This window comes from Macaca nemestrina, chromosome 8, assembly GCF_043159975.1.
Source record: "Macaca nemestrina isolate mMacNem1 chromosome 8, mMacNem.hap1, whole genome shotgun sequence".
Taxonomy (NCBI): domain Eukaryota; kingdom Metazoa; phylum Chordata; class Mammalia; order Primates; family Cercopithecidae; genus Macaca; species Macaca nemestrina.
In genome coordinates this window covers 41,767,532-41,782,993 of record NC_092132.1, presented here as the reverse complement: position 1 = coordinate 41,782,993, position 15,462 = coordinate 41,767,532, and the positions used below count along the sequence as shown (strand labels likewise).

Genomic DNA, 15,462 nt, shown 5'->3' with positions numbered 1-15,462 from the left:
GAAATAACACCATACATCTACAACCATCTGATGTTTGACAAAGCTGACAAAAGCAATGGGGAAAGGATTCCCTATTTAATCAATGGTGCTGGGAAAACTGGCTAGCCATATGTAGAAAGCTGAAACTGGATCCTTTCCTTACACAGTATAAAAAATTAATTCAAGATGGATTAAAGACTTAAATGTAAGACCTAATACCATAAAAACCCTAGAAGAAAACCTAGGCAGTACCATCCAGGACATAGGCATGAGCAAAGACTTCATGACTAAAACACTGAAAGCAATGACAACAAAAGCCAAAATAGACAAATGGGATCTAGTTATACTAAAGAGCTTCTGCACAGCAAAAGAAAGTATCATCAGAGTGAACAGGCAACCTACAGAATGGGAGAAAACCTTTGCAATCTACCCATCTGAGAAAGGGCTAATATCCAGAATCTACAGAGAACTTAAACAGATTTACAAGAAAAAAAAAAAAAAAACTCATCAAAAAGTGGATGAAGGATATGAACAGACACTTCTCAAAATAAGACGTTTATCTGGCCAACAAACATATGAAAAAAAGCTCATCATCACTGGTCATTAGGGAAATGCAAATCAAAACCACAATGAGATACCATCTCACGCCAGTTAGAATGGCGATCATTAAAAAGTCAGGAAACAACAGATGTTGGAGAGGATGTGGAGAAATAGGAACACTTTTACACTGTCGGTGGGAGTGTAAATTAGTTCAACCATTGTGGAAGACAGTGTGGCAATTTCTCAAGCATCTAGAACTAGAAGTGCCATTTGACCCAGCAATCCTATTACTGGGTATATGCTTAAAGGATTATAAATCATGCTATTATAAAGACACAGGCACATGTATGTTTATTGCAGCACTGTTTACAATAGCAAAAACTTGGAACCAACCCAAATGTCCATCAGTGACAGACGGGATTAAGAAAATGTGGCACATATACACCATGGAATACTATGCAGCCATAAAAATGGATGAGTTTATGTCCTTTGCAGGGACATGGATGGAGCTGGAAACCATCATTCTAAGCAAACTATCACAAGGACAGAAAACCAAACACTGCTTGTTCTCACTCATAGGTTGGAGTTGAACAGTGAGAACGCATGGACACAGGGCAGGGAACATCGCACACCGCGGCCTCTTGGAGGGTGGCAGCCTGGGGGAGGAATAGAATTAGGAGAAATACCTAATGTAAATGACAAGTCGATGGGTGCAGCAAACCAACGTGGCACGTGTATACCTATGGAACAAACCTGTACGTTTTGCATATGTACCCTAGAACTTAAAGTATAATAAAAAAATGTGTGTTAGAGATTCTTTCATAGTTGATAAGTGTGATTGGGTGTTTAATGCTCATTTGAGATGTTCCTCCCTCAAACCTTGGTATGATATTTGCACATTACCCATCTGGTGTTAAAAAAAGAAATGTGTGAAAGATAAAGGATTAATATTGATAAAGAACTTCATGTGACTTCTGGCGTAAAGTCTCTTTTAGCCAGTAGTTCAGAAATGGTTTTGAGATATGCTGTGAGTCTAAAAAGAATGAATCAAATATCTGATATATTTGAGATAGGTTTGTAATCTTTCTCAGCATTGTCTTACTGATTTCTATAACTAGTGATGTTACAAACTTAATTGGATATTAAATAATATGGGGAATAATCCTTAGTATTCTACCCCACGCTGACTTTCCAGCTTCTTCTATTGTATTTTCCTCCCTGTTTTCCCCCCATGCATACCTTATTCCAAATGAGAATACTTTCAACTTCCTGAATTTTCCATTTGCTTTCATACTTTGCATATGAAAAAATGTAAGCCTGAAATTTATCCTTCATTTTATGCCTGTCACAATTTTGCATGTCTTTCATGGCCAAAACGCTTAAAAACTAAAAAATATTTTTCTTCTATGAAGTTTTATCAACACCGTTCACAACTAATGCCTCTTTTCCTTGTGCTCCAGTAACATTTTTCTTATATATTAATACTTATCTAGTACATGTTTCAGTTGACTTGTTAAAATAAAAACTTTAGACAAATTAAATTTAACAGAGTTTAATTGAGGAAAGAATGATTCCTGAATCAGGAATCCCCTAAATCAGAATAGGTTCAGAGAGACTTTGGCACTGCCACGTGGTCAGAGAGGATTTCTGGACAGGAAAAGGAAATGATGTGTAGAAAATTAAAATGAGGTACAGGAATAGCTAGATGTGTTAAAGTTCAGCATTTGCTACAGTTGAACAGTTGGCCACCTGTGGCCAACTGTTGGCTGAAACTCAGTGATTGGTACAAGAATAAGTTGCAGTCTGTTTATACATCTAGTTAGATTATGGTTCACTATGTACAGAGAAACCTTTAGACCAAACTTATAATGAGGGCAGTTTTAGGCTAAGCTTAATTTAACAGTTCCCTTCATTTGGTCAACCTGAGAGGTTGACGAAAACTTTATGCATTGACATCATTCTTTAATGATCATTCTTTAAGTACATGGTAAATGTATGTACTTGGTCTCAAATCTCACTAGAACATAACAGAACAGTGGGTTTTGTAAGTCCTTGTAAACAGGACTTTAACTTACTTTTTTTGTAAAAGATAGCCTAGAGGAGACTTCCTTATTATGCTGGAATGTCCTGTTTTCAAGAGAGAAAATAATTTCTGGTCTTTTTTTGGGGGGCTATCTGCGTCTTTAAAGTTTCAATTTGATTATGTCACATTTAGCATGAGTGACTCCATTTTGATTTGATCCGGTCTGGTCTGTTAAGGCCTAGTGTATGAGCTCAGTCCAAAACAATGACCTCCCATAATTTTGTTTAACTCACCCCTTTTGGTCAGGTTTTTACTTAGGTGAGAGTGTGACCAAAGCTTGGGTCATTAGCACTACTCTTAGTTACCATCATTTAGGGTTTCCAGTGACAGTATGTCATTCATAGGTTATGGTGTTCTCATAATCATGCATTTCTTTGAGTTTTTGTTGTTCTATTTGAAAAGAAACCATTTGACCTTCTATAGATGACTGTATGCAAACATTTAAAACTTTTGAGAAAATACAGTGCACCAGGGAGACTACTATTATGACTGTCAGGAGGATAATACCAAGAGTTTGGAGTATACCTTAGCCAGGATCCTCATGAACCAAACCAGCTAAAATCAAAGACCAAAGAATAAGCTAGATAAAGTATCTGTTTGTTTCAACCAAGCAACCTATTTGTTAATCCCCTACAACAGAATCTCTATAATACCTAATGTATGTATTATGTGCAACAAGAAGTGTCAGTAACTGCACAGATACTTCTCTGTTCAGCAGTAAGTTATAATTTTATATCTAGCATAACTTTAGCAAGATAACTTAAAGAAGCTTTTTGTGCAGCCATAGCCTTTGCAGTAGAATCTGCTGTAGAACCTGTTATAAGGAATACATTTTTAATAATTGCCTCATTTACTCCAAACTGTGTCAAAAGAGACCACCCATCTTCAATAGGGAAGGCCTTCTGGCAGTTTTCTCTTTAACTGATGATGTAGGTTAAGAGAGTGGACCACTGTTCTGTTTCTGACAGATTATGAAGCAACAAAGGTATCATTAAAATTTCTTGAACACGTTGTTTTTTATCTTTCATCTGTCAAAACATAGGTTGTCCATAAATAAGGTTGGCTGCAAAATCCCCCACAAATAAAAGCATACTTCATGAGTGCACACAAACCCCTTTTCCAGTTGTATTGTTCATAGAGGTATAAGCAAGGAAAATTTTAAGAAGTAAGAGTTTCATGATAGCAGAGAAGTCTTGATCTGTGATCTTGTGAAAGCTGTCTGCATCTGGAATGTCATCTGCTTCTAGGGATAAACTTCCATGGTTAGCTTTACCTTAAGGTCTCCAATGGGTGTATAGTTCCAAGAGTCTGTAGGGGCTCTTCTGAGTTGTGAGATTACAAGCTCAAGGTTCACAGTCCCACAGTTTTGTTGCAGTGTGGGTTGCAAGGGCAGTCTTTCCTTGATATTTCCAGAAGACCAGATCTCTGAGTTTTAGATCACCTGGGTTTTATTGTTTATGGTTTTCTTTGTTGGTAGACCATGACAAGCTTTCTTTAACCTGGTAAAAATACACTTTGGCATAATACGTTAAAGCCTGTTAGAGTTTAGTCATATTAGAGTTTAGGAGTGGAAGATACATGAGGTTCTATTATTAGGAGCATAGGCCTTCCAGTGACTATTTCATAAGGGATCAACTTATCTTTTCCTCTGGAACTTGATCTGATTGTTATCAATCTGCAATATCTTTGACCAAGGCAACCTAGTTGAATTAATTAGCTTTGTCTAATGTTATTATATTTGTAATATCTTATTTAACTATTTTACTTGTCCAGTGAAATAAGTACCTTTATCACTAGAGATTTTTCCAGGAATGTCCCATGAGGCAAATACATTTTCTGATAACCTTTTAGCTACTATTATAGGATTAGCCTTCTTGTATGAGAAAGCTTCTATATAACCAGAATATATGCACTGAAAACAACAATGGAATGAAATCTCTCTATGTTCAAATGGTCCATCAGGTAGCAGAAATATACCTGAAGTATATTTGTCACAAGTCATTTTGGTAATTTAGAAGAGTCACCACACCAGTATGTGAGTGTGTGCGTGTGTGCATGTATGTGCACGTGTGTGTATTCTATTTGGATCATTTTATCTCCTCCATGATGAGTCATGGAGTATTTATTTACTTATTTATTTAGAGATGGAGTCTTGCTCTGTCACCCAGGTTGGAGTGTGGTGGCACAGTCATAGCTCAGTGTAGCCTTGAACTCCCAGGCTCAAGCAATTCTCCCACCTAAGCCTCCTGAGAAGCTGAGATTACAGGTGGAAGCCATAATGCCCAGGTAGAGCTTTTAATAATGGAGGTTTAAGGACTTAAGAAGTACCAGGTGACTGTCCAGCCTCTCTCTGTGAGTCTACACTTAACATTGGATTTCCAAATCAAGTGTGTAGCATTGTTTTCTAGATGGATTATCATAGTTTATTAATCTGTGTTTTCATGCTGCCGATAAAGACATACCCAAGACTGGGTAATTTATAAAGGAAAGAGGTTTAATGGACTCATAGTTTGATGTGGCTGGGGAGGCCTCACAATCATGGTGGGAGGCAAAATTCACATATTACATGGTAGCAGGCAAAGAGAGAATGAGAGCCATGCACAAGTGTTTCCCCTTATAAAACCATCAGATCTCGTGAGACTTATTCATTACCAAGAGAAGTGTATGGGGGAACCCCCCCCATGATTCAGTTGTCTTTCCCTGGGTTCCTCCCAAAACATGTGGGAATTGTGAGAGCTACAATTCAAGATGAGATTTGGGTGGGGACATAGCCATACCATATTATTTCATTCCTGGCCACTTTCAAATCTCATGTCCTCATATGTCAAAATCAATCATGCCTTCCCAACAGTCACTCAAAGTCTTAACTCATTTCACCATTAACTCAGAAGTCCGCAGTCCGAAATCTCATTTGAGACAAGGCAAGTCCCTTCCACCTATGAACCTGTAAAATCAAAAGTAAGTTATTACTTCCTGGATACAATGGGAGTATAGGCATTTGATAAATACAACCATTCCCAATGGGAGAAATTGGCCAAAACACGGGGGCTACAGGCCCCATGCAAGTCTGAAATCCAGTGGGACAGTAAAATCTTAAAGCTCCAAAATGATTTCCATTGACTCCATGTGGCTCACATCCAGGTCACACTGATGCAAGAGGTGGGTTCCCATAGTCTTGGACAACTCTGCTCTGTGGCTTTGCAGGGTACAGACCCCATTCTGGCTGCTTTCGTGGTCTGGCATTGAGTGCCTGTGGCTTTTCCAGGTGCACGGTGCAAAGCTGTCAGTGGATCTACCATTCTGGAGTCTGGAGGATGGTGGCCCTCTTCTCACAGCTCCACTAGGCAGTGCCCCAGTGAGGACTCTGTGTGGGAGCTCCAACCCCACATTTTCCTTCTGCATTGCTATAGTAGAGGTTCTTTATGAAGGCCCTGCTCCTGCAGTAAACTTCTGCCTGGACATCTAGGCATTTCCATACATTCTCTGAAATCTAGGCAGAGGTTCCCAAACCTCAATTTGTGACTTCTGTAAACCCTCAGGCTCAACACCAGGTGGAAGCTGTCAAGGCTTTGGGCTTGCACCCCCTGAAGCCATAGCCCAAGCTGTATCTTGGCCCTTTTTAACCATGGATAGAGCAGCTGGGATGCAGGGCACAAAGTCCCTAGGCTGCATACAGCCTGGGCCCAGCCCGCAAAACCATTTTTCCCTCCTAGACCTCTAGACCTGTGATGGGAGGGGCTGCTGCAAAAGTCTCTGACATGTTTTGGAGATATTTTCCCCATTGTCTTGGCAATTAACATTTGGCCCCTTGTTACTTAAGCAGATTTCTGCATCTGGCTTGAATTTCTCCTTAGAAAATGGGTTTTTCTTTTCTGTTGCATCATCAGGCTGCAAATTTTCTGAACTTTTATGCTGTGTCCCTTTTAAAACTGAATATTTTTAACAGCACCCAAGTCACCTCTTGAATACTTTGCTGCTTAGAAATTTCTTCTGCCAGGTACCCTAAATCATCCCTCTCAAGTTCAAAGTTCCACAAACCTCTAGGGCAGGGACAAAATGTTGTCAGTCTCTTTGCTAAGAAATAAGAGTCAGCTTTGCTCCACTTCCCAACAAGTTACTTATCTCCATCTGAGACTACCTCACCCTGGATTTCATTGTCTATATCATTATCAGCATTTTGGTCAAAGCCATTCAACAAGTCTCCGGGAAGTTCCAAACTTTCCCACATTTTGCTGTCTTCTTCTGAGCCCTCCAGACTGTTCCAAACCTCTGGCCTGTTATCCAGTTCCAAAGTTGCTTCCACATTTTCAGGTACCTTTACAGTAGCACCCCACTCTAATGGTACCTGTTTGCTGCATTAGTCCATTTTCATGCTGTTGATATTGACATGCTTAATACTGGGTAATTTATCAAGGAAAGAGGTTTAATGGACTCATGGTTCCACATGGCTGGGGATGTCTCACAATCATGGTGGGAGGCAAAGGCACATCTTACATGGTGGCAGGCAAAGACAGAAAGAGAGCCAAGCAAAAGGGGTTTCCCCTTATAAAACTATCAGATCTTGTGAGTCTTATTCACTACCATGGGAATAGTAGGGGGGAAACCGCCCTCATGATTCAGTTATCTCCCACCGGGTCCCTCCCAAAACGTGGGAATTATGGGAGCTACAGTTTCAAGATAAGATTTGGGTGTGGACACAGCCAAAGCATATCACATTGGTAATTTGACTTGGATCATAGAGTTCATTCGAATAGCACTTCTTAATAATTTCAGTGCTGGCTGATTTATTATGAAAATCTGGCAAAGTATTTTCTTGGTATTCAATTAATTATTGTCCTCCTTGGGTTAGCAGTTTTATAAATCAGTTAGTCTTTTCATTGGAGTGCTAGGAATCCTTACTTAGTCCAAATGATATGATCCTAAAGTCATCAGAAACCTGTATTCAAAGGTGCTTCTTATGGTCCTTTCTACCTTTTCCATGAACTTCTTTGAAGACACAACACTTTAGGATTTTATTTGCTTGTAAAGAGTTGTTTTAAAATGTATCAGAATTAAGCACTTAACTGGGACAGGAATTAATATGATCATGGTCAAAGACACAAGTGAGAAGAAAATTTGGTTATTTCTGTGGCCTATAATAACTTAACATAGTAACTATAGTTATGACTGATTTCCTACCAAGATATAACAGGATTTTAGGAATCTCATACAATTTTGGAACGTATATTAATAACATATTCATAACATAACTCAAAGAGGGTAAAACATTTCTTATTTGACAGTGCTTCCCATAGGCCTTTTTTTTTTTGTTAGACGGAGTCTTGCTTTGTCACCCAGGTTGGAGTGCAGTGGCATCATCTCCACTCACTGCAAGCTCCACTTCCCAGGTTCATGCCATTCTCCTGCCTCAGCCTCCCAAGTAGCTGGCACTACAGGTGCCCGCCACCATGCCCAGCTAATTTTTTTATTTTTAGTAGAGATGGTGTTTCACCGCGTTGGCCAGGATGGTCTCGATCTCCTGACCTCGTGATCTGTCTGCCTCGGCCTCCCAAAGTGCTGGGATTACAGGCGTGAGCCACTGCACCCAGCTTCCATATGCTTTAATATACCAAATAAGCCTGTTCATCTTTCTCTTGAATGTTTCGGGGTCCCTCTGTAGCATTCCAAAGTAGTTTGAGGTCACAAAAAGACAACTTTTAATTTGAAGTTTGATTTGGGGAAGCATATCAAATATGTCAAAGATTTAAAACAATTAAAATAGGATCACTAGTCATTGTAAATAATATTTATTTAGCCAAAGGATAAATAAAAGGTTTTAAAAAGCAAAAATCTGTTTTCAGTTTTCCAAACAATCTGGAGACCTAATGAAGACAATATGGGACAGTATCTGTGTCTGCCTTTCTCTTCTATTGTTTTTTTTTTTCCTACAGTTTACTCAAATGTTGAACAGAAATTTATCTACTATCTCTTATTAATATTATATGAAAATCTTGTTCAAAATAGAAAACCAAATGTTACTTATTAACAGATAATAATATTATCAATTGTATTAGGCCATTCTTGCATTGCTATAAATAAATACCATTGATTGGGTAATTTATAAATAAGAGAGTTTTAATTGGCTCACAGTTCTGCAGGCTTTAAAGTAAACATGGTGCTGGCATCTGCTTGGGCTTTTAGGGAGGCTCCAGGAAGCTTACAGTCACAGTTCAAGGTGAAGGGGGAGCAGGCCATTGCAGGAGCATGGCTAGAACAGGAAGAAGAGAGGGTGGTGGGGAGAAGTGCCACACATTTTTTAAAGATAACCAGAGTTAGTGAGAACTCACTCACGATAGTGAAGATAGCACCAAGACATGAGGGATCCAGCCCCATGACCCAAACACTTTATACTAGGCCTCACCTCCAGCACTGGGGATTACACTTCTACATGAGATTTGGGTAAGGACAAATATCCAAACTATATCATTCCATCCCTTGTCCCTCCCAAATCTCATTTCCTTCTCACATGGCTAAATACAATCATGCCTTCACAACAGCCCCCCCAACATTGTAACTTGTTCTATTGTTTAAAGTCCAAAGTCCAAAGTTTCATCTGAGACAAGGCCAGTCTCTTTTACCTATGAGCCTGTAAAATCAAACAAGTTATCTACTCCCACAATACAAGTGGGGTATAGGAATTGGGTAAACATTTTATCCCAAAAGGTAGAAATTGGCCAAAAGAAAGGGGCTCCAGGCCTTATGTAAGTTTGAAACCAAGCAGGGCAGTCATTAATTCTTAAAGCTCCAAGAAATCTCCTTTGACTCCATGTCCTGCATGCAGGACACACTGCTACATGAGGTGGGCTCCTATGGCCTTGGACAGCTCCACCCCTGTGGCTTTGCTGGGTACTGTCCCTGTAGCTACCCTCATAAGTTATTGAGTGCCTGCAGCTTTTCCACATGCAAGATTCAAGCTCCCACTGGATCTGCTGTTCTGGAATTTGGAGGATGGTGGTCCCTTTCTCACAACTCTACTAGGCAGTGCCCCAGTGGGGATTCCGTGTGGAAGCTCTAACCCCACATTTCTCCTCTGCACTCTCCTACTAGAGATTCTCCGTGAGGGCTCCACTCTTACGAGGCTTCTGCCTGGACACCTGTGCTTTTTCATACATCCTCTCAAATCTAGGAGGAGGCTGCCAAGATTGCACTCTGTGCCTGCAATCTTATGTGGAAGCTGCCAAGGCTCATGGCTTGCATTCTTCAAAGTGTCAGCTCAAGCTGTGGAGCAGCCAGCGTGCCAGGTGCCATGTCTTGAGGTGCCGCAGGGTAGTGGTTTCTGTTCTCCTAGGCCTCAGTGCCGGTGATAGGAGGGCCTGCTGTGAAGGTTTCTGAACTCCATCAAGGTTTTTTCTCCATTGTCTTGAATATTAGCAGGTGGCTCCCATTTAGTAATATAAATATCTCTAGTAAATTGTTGCTTCACAATCAGCTTGAATTCCTCTTCCAAAGAAGCTTTTCCTTTGCCACATGGCCAGGCTGCAGATTTTCCAAATGTTTAGGTTCTGTTTCCTTTGAAATATAAGTGTTGACTTTAGATTATTCTTTGGTCCCACATGTGAGTATAGGTTGTTAGAAGCAGGGAGGCCACATCTTGAACTTTTTGCTGCTGAGAAATTTCTTCCTTCCGATACCCTAGGTCATCACTCTGAAGTTCAAACTTCCACAGGTCCCTAGGACATGAACAGAATGCAGCTAAACTCTGTGCTTAGGCATAACATGTGTGACATTTATTCCAGCTCCCAGTAAGGTTCTCATTTCCATCTGAGACCTTGCCAACCTTGATTTTAGTGTCCATACCACTGTCAGCATTTTGGTCACAACTGTTTAATCAGTCCCTAAGAAGTTCCAAACTTTCCCTCATCTTCCTGTCTTACTTTGAGCCCTCCAAACTCTTCCAACATCTGCCCATTACCCAGTTCCCAAGTTGCTTCCTCATTTTCAGGTATCTTTATAGCAATGCCCTATTCCTTGGTACTATCCATATAGAAGTTAATATTGCTAAAATCTTGTAAACAAATCCATCCAATCTCGGTCAGCTTTCGACCACACAAGATTTTCATAAACCTTTTATATCTCTTAGAAATATTTAAGTCTTTTTATGTTTAATTTTTTAAATATATCTATATCATTTTTACTCTTTTAATTTGAAGCAACCTTTAAGTAACTTCTAGATGGGCAGAATTGATTTTCTCAACAAACGCATATTTTTATCCCTCTACAACTTTTCTCACTAAAAACATATCTTACTTTTTTTATACACTCTGTATACGGAATTGTTTTTCCTATATCTAGTAGTTATAGTTACACACATTAACTATAATTTTAACTCTGAGTAACCCTAGTTTTTAGTGAAGACCTAGCGTAAGTAATTTTGAACTGTTTTATATCAGCATTTGCAGATGAAAATGATTTTATGATTTTTAGAATTATGTTTTCTCAAATTTTTGTTTATTAATTGATTTAAATGTTTAGCATTTTTATGTAACATAAAAATAAGATGCCAAAGCATATGACCTTGAATTTATGTTTAATAATTAATGTTTCAGTATTTTAATCTACTTACAAATGAATCATTTTTTGATTATTTGTTACTTAATTTAATATAACATGATTTGAAGATTTTAAGTTACTGAAAAGATTAAATGATTTTCCTGCCTCAGCCTCCTGAGTAGCGGGGATTACAGGCACCCGCCACCATGCCCGGATAATTTTTTGTATTTTTAGTAGAGATGGGGTTTCATTATCTTGGCCTGGCTGGTCTTGAACTCCTGACCTCAAGTGATCTGCCCGCTTTGGCCTCCCAAAGTGCTAGGATTACAGATATGAGCCACCAGACCTGGTCCTGAAAAGAATTTTGAAATGTGACCCTCTCTAAAGTCTTTCCTAGTAGTCCTGGGTCTTAGGTAGCCACATGGCATCCTGGATGGCTATGAAGGCCAGGGCCCATCTGGGTCCTGAATTTACATATTAGGCATAGAACTCAGAAGAGAAGACAGCTGTGAAGGTGATTCCTGTTCCATGCAACCCTTTGCAGAATGGCTAGGAGGCAAAAGTGGACCAGGGAGGAAGGGGCCATAATGGGCTTGACTCGGCCCTGCAGCTGGTGGTCTAAGTACTTGACATATCTTCAGGTCCTACCTTGAATGCCTGTCCAGATCCCAGAACCTAGAGGCTTGAAACATAAACATAAGTTCACTGTCAAATTAAACAAGTATTAAAAATATTAAGGAAGCACCTGTTTTATGACCTTAAAACATGTAACAGAGATAGCATAAGCCTGTCTGACCAGTACACACAGGCAGAGATTACCGAATTATATTTAACTGACAATTTTGAAGCCAATTTTGAAGACAATTAAAGTTGTTTTACCAACAGTTTTACAACTACTTTTATTTACCAAGTATTAGCACATGCACATAACACATATAGACTTACAGACATACAGACACTCAGACAAAAGCATATCTTTTAGCTTTTATAAAGAATTCTGGTTTGTGGACTTTTAAATAGTTTTTGTTTTCCCTATTTACTCTATCAGTCTTCCAATTACCTGTTTTTTTTTTTTGTTTTTTTTTTTTGTCCTAAGCAATTATTAGTTAAGCAACAATTTGTCTTTTAAAGTGATGACTCTTAGGTGAAAAAAAGGTAGAAAATTTATATGTGAAAAGCACAGAGCTGAGACTTTAGGCCTAAATATTGTATCTTCATTTATTCAAACCAAGGAAAAAAGGTACATAAAGACCCATTTAAGACAAAATGGCCAGAAAACTACCTTAAACAAAGGTAAGACTTGTTATGTAAATTTAAAACAATGGTAAGAGTTTCTAGTGACCCAGTCTTCCCTTTCATACACCCTTGCAAATGGAAATTTCCTTATGAGATGTAAACTTTTTTTGCAAAAGGGTTTTTAATATAGACTGCTAAATGCCAGAAAGGTATATTTTCAAAACAATTTAGTTCCATAGGTGGTCTTTTAAACTAAGCTATTGTTTCTTAGCTAAAATTACTGAGCTCAGGGTAGAGCCCCTCAAGTAATAGGGCAAAGAAAACCTTTATGCCTGGATTTAGCATTTATAGCTCTTAAAAAGAAGCAAGTCTGCTTTACCTGAGGGCCTACCTTTTATAAACACTTTATCCAGAATAACTTTCTTTTTCCCTTGAGAACAGGATAGTAATTAAGCCAAAAGTTAACAGGTTCAATTCTTATTAACAATTAGTTGCTAAGCTTTTTATTTGCCTTTTAAACAGTCTTTTTTTTTTTTTTTTTAATAAAGAGGGAATAACAATATTGAAATATTTTTAGAAGCTTCTGCATATCAATAGGCATATCTGGGTAAGCCTAATTCAGGAGCCCTCATTTTAAAATATACTTCTTGGCTGGGCATGGTGGCTTACACCTGTGATCCCAGCACTTTGGGAGGCCAAGGCGGGTGGATCACTTGAGGTCAAGAGTTCAAGAGTAGCCTGGCCAACATGGTGAAACCCTGTCTCTACTAAAAATTCAAAAAAGTAGCTGGACATGGTGGCGCATATTTGTAATTTCAGTTACACAAGAGCCTGAGTTAGGAGAGTAGCTTGAACCCAGGAGGCAGAGGTTGCAGGGAGCTGAGATTGTGCCACTCTACTCCAGCCTGGGTGAGAGTAAGACTCCGTCTTAAAAATAAATAAAATACACTTTTTAAAGTTTAGTGTTGTTCATTTGGAATGTTTCAGTGTAATTTTAAATTACCTTTAGTAAGATTTTGCCATTTCTCCAAGTGTTTCCTGCTTTTGGGGCTTAATAGTTATACATGTAAATGTAGGTATAGTTGGAAGTTGGTGTTCTCAGTTCTTTAGAAATTAGGATTCCATTTGCACATGGAATCTTGGCTTTGCCTCTCAGATCCCCTTGATCAACTTGGCCAATGATTTTTTCCACTTAAGTATGTAAAAAAAAAAGAAACAAAGGGGATGGTACACAAAAATCTTTGAGAACTCCTGAAAGCTGGGGTTCACATCCCCTGCCATATTGCCATTTACTGCCAGTTTCTACCTGACCTAGTCAGACACCTTAGGCCTCTAACTGGATTCAAGCCAGATAATTATCAGATAGAGTGTGATCTGGGACCCAGTTTAGTTTCTGTCATGACTTCTGAACCCAGTTCAGATAAAAAATTTGCTCAAACAAACTTAGATAGCTCAAAACAGAAATCCATGGATTTTAAGAATCCAAGAGAGAACTTACCCATAGTCCCCAGTTTCTGTGAGAGCAATGGACACAATGGCCAAGCAGGTACTTTGCTTGGTTACTCAGTGCTCTTGGGGCTCACTAGAAACTCTATTTTGGTTCCCACTTCTGATACCATGTGTTAAAATTTAAAATTTTGGACAAATTAAATTTAACAGTTTAATTGAGCAAAGAATGATTTGTGACTCAGGTAGCCCCCCAACCAGAACAGAGTCAGAGAGACTCCAGTGCTTCTGTGTGGTTGGAAAAGATTTTTGGACAAAAAAAAAGAAGTGACATACAAAAATATAGAAGGGATGTATAGAAGGAGCTGAATTAGTTACAGTTAGGTGCTTGCCTTATTTATTCTGTATGTATGTGTGTATGTATGTATTTATCTATCTATGCTTCACTGAAACTCAGTGATAGTTACAAGAGTAAGTTACAGTCTGTTTATACATCCATTTAGGTAACAGTTCACTATGTAACTGTACTCCAGACAAATGTATGACGAAACCCTTAGAGCAAACTTATAAGGAGGCAGCTGTAGGCTAAACTTAATTTAATAGACTTAATTATATTTGTTTCCATGTCTGTCTCCTATCTATGCATGTCCTTATCTATCTTATTTTACTGATGACAAGAACAGGGTAATATTCAGCTTTATATTTTTCTCTATCATGTATCAAATAGTATATACACAATACATATTTGTTTATTCATTATGAATGTAAACATTCAGTAAATATTTATTGAGAACTTGACTGTGAGCCATGTATTATGCTAGTCACTGGGATAAAATGGAAAGCAAAAACAAAGCAATTCTCATGACTTTTCTAATTGGAGAGGTAGAGATTAATGAGATAATTACATACATGAACAAAAGGTGCAACTGCAGTAAATGTCATATAATACAGTGCTTTGACAATATTTAACAGAGGGATTTGACCTAGTCAGTGATGTTAAGGAATACCTCTCCAAGGAAGTGATATTGAAGTGCATGAGAATAAGGAGGAGTATGGAAGTATGGTTATATTAACTTCATGACATTGTTAGAGAACTTGCTTTTTCTTTCTGAAACAACATATAGAACATGGAAATATTTCTTAGAGATCCTTAATCTGTTTTGTATATGAATCCGTTTGACAGCCTGGTGAAGCCTATTGACTCTTTCTCAAAATGTTTTTAAATGCACAAAAGATAATACATGCAATTAAAAATGAAATCAATTCAATTGAGATACCAATCTATTCATGGACTATCTGGGGGTGGATCACAAGTTAAGATAGAAAAATTTGAGTTAAAAGAATCACCTGTAATCCATACAGGTGGTTACTGTTTTTTTGAGGATTGGCAATAAATGCAGGTAGATGTTTTTAGGTGGTAAGACTCAACACTGTGAAGATGTCAATTATCCTAAAAGTAATCTATAAATACAATGCAATTTTAATAAAAATCCCTCTAGGATTTCCAAGAAAGTTGGATAAAAGTGTTATAATATTTATATGGAGGAACTGATTTTACAAATAGTAAGTTTCCATGAAGACCAGAGGCAAACCCATTTTACCAGATAGCAAAGCAAGTTACAAAGCCAGAATACTATATATCCTGAAAT

The 15,462-nt window shown here is 38.4% G+C and overlaps 1 protein-coding gene and 1 non-coding gene across 35 annotated transcripts in view; both read left to right on the top strand.

Moving 5' to 3' along the window:
* Positions 1-15,462, top strand: part of LOC105476014 (regulating synaptic membrane exocytosis 2) — a 763,868-nt gene that overhangs the window by 149,961 nt on the left and 598,445 nt on the right. The gene's annotated exons all lie outside the window — the stretch shown is intronic.
* Positions 1,333-1,432, top strand: LOC112425650 (small nucleolar RNA U13). Its single transcript, XR_003016768.1, has one exon. It is a non-coding gene; the product is annotated as a small nucleolar RNA U13 (small nucleolar RNA).